This window comes from Dipteris shenzhenensis, chromosome 15 (genome assembly GCF_047967505.1).
Source record: "Dipteris shenzhenensis isolate YYH24624 ecotype China chromosome 15, Dip_SZ_1.0, whole genome shotgun sequence".
In the NCBI taxonomy this organism is placed as follows: Eukaryota; Viridiplantae; Streptophyta; class Polypodiopsida; order Gleicheniales; family Dipteridaceae; genus Dipteris; species Dipteris shenzhenensis.
In genome coordinates, this window is record NC_141610.1 from 30,037,595 (window position 1) to 30,039,366 (window position 1,772).

The 1,772-nt window shown below is 44.5% G+C and overlaps 1 long non-coding RNA gene across 2 annotated transcripts; it reads right to left on the minus strand.

Annotated features, from left to right (window-relative positions):
- Positions 1–341: 341 nt before the first annotated feature.
- On the minus strand, positions 342–1,210 carry LOC147893665 (uncharacterized). 2 transcript variants are annotated; one of them, XR_015542202.1, is made up of 3 exons: positions 1,126–1,210; positions 515–562; positions 342–419 (listed from the first exon to the last, which is right to left on the minus strand). It is a non-coding gene; the product is annotated as an uncharacterized LOC147893665 (long non-coding RNA). The 2 variants fall into 2 exon arrangements; XR_015542203.1 differs by having other exon boundaries at positions 352–419; positions 515–558; positions 1,142–1,201.
- Between the last annotated feature and the right edge of the window lie 562 nt (positions 1,211–1,772).

The window sequence follows — 1,772 nt, forward strand, 5'->3', positions numbered from 1 at the left end:
CTAGATCTCTCCACAATGCTAAATACATTCGCTGAGGAGGGGGAACATCTGATAGAGAGGAAGCTACGGTTGGAAAGGTGGAGCTGAGCAAGTGCAATTAATCACCAGCGAACGCTTGCTGGAAACGTAGGATGCAGGGATCCAAACCAGTTGGAGGGGTTGGTGAAGTAATTCTTGGAAGATCAAGGTGGAATTCAGCTGCTACGGGTCGATATGTCCTCACAACTCTCCTCATATTACTCTTCCATAGGCTCATAGCATCGAGATAAACCCTCTAATTCTCTGACTCGCTATCGCAATTCCATAAGATCTTGTTCCACCCAACGACCATCCGAATTTAGCAAAGCTTTCTCCTTCTTTCACGTCCTTCAGCCCTTCTTGTAGCAGTCCTCCCTCATCTGCTGCTATTGCTCAATGTGCTGGAATACATGCATAGAGAGTGCAAGTGAGATTGAGAGTAGTGAGAGTGAGAGTGAGTGAGAGAGAGAGAGAGAGAGAGAGGGTGGCACGCTACCTCAAGAGAGCTCTCCAGAATTCAGCTGCCCTCCATCATAAGCTCTTCCTGAAAAATTTCCTTCCAAGTTCCCTCGTCAGCTCCTTCGGGCGCTAACCATCCTACCGGTGAGCTTTCAAATCTCATGGGTTCTTTTCAGCTGCATCACAGACCCTATCAAATTTTTATGGAGCCTCTCGGGGTTTTCAATGCCTCCCCGCTTATTCGCAACACAGTGTCTAAAATAAATGTCTCCAAGGTATCTAATGGACGCTGATTTTATCACAACGATAGCTATAGACTGCTGCTGCACCAACCAAAACAACCAAAAGTGATGTGCACAAACAGCTCCCACCAACATCCTCCTTTCCTATTTGCAATAGCTCCCAGCAACTATTCGCAAAGCAGTTGCCTCTGCTAGTACTATACTTTCGTGCATGAAATGCTCTTATCACTGATTTACAATAGTTGCAGCACCCAACAATAGCCAAAGGACATCACGAATAGAAATTCATCACCAGTAAAACATTCATACAATCTCAAAATCCAAAACCTGGACTGGGTATCTGTTTACTCTAACCAGAGAACAAAATTCATAGCGTGAGAATCATTGAAAGCTACAACATGCTTACAGGGGCCAGAAGGAACATGCATGAGCTCTACTCCTGTTGTGAAATCATAGCACATACAAGCTCAAATTTCGCATCCTTAACTCTGCAAAAACCAAAACGAAATTACAACAACAAGAGAAGAAGTTGTACTTGAGCCCGCAAAAGATTTTAGATCTTGATCTCTAATCCCTGACTTAAGACTTAGGGAATCGAAGGCAAGGGGGTTTGGAGCTGAGGGCCGGAGGGAGAAGTCCCCTGGAGTCAGCCTCTAGGAGGAAGAGGATTAGATTAGGTTTCATATAATTGGTGGAGAATAATCACCCCCCCATCTAATCCATCCAAGCTCCTCCTTAACCCAATTTTAGCTAGGGTCTATACCCTTCTTGAACCAATGCACTTTGACTCAACCACCTCGGTCCTCCATGCCATTGAGTACGTCCAGTTTCTAGTTGCTTCATGTTTAAAATCTTTGTGGAAGCTAGTCTCCCATATGGCCCAACCGACATAGAAAGTTGATGTCAATTGCACATCTAAGAAGGCCTCCAAATTGCTTATGACTATGGGGGTTCTATGTTGGTTGAAGCTTGTGGAGTACATCGCTAATGACTTGAAGGGACCAAATGCAAGAGCTTAAGCTATTCTTTTTTGAGCAATAGGTGAGTTCTATC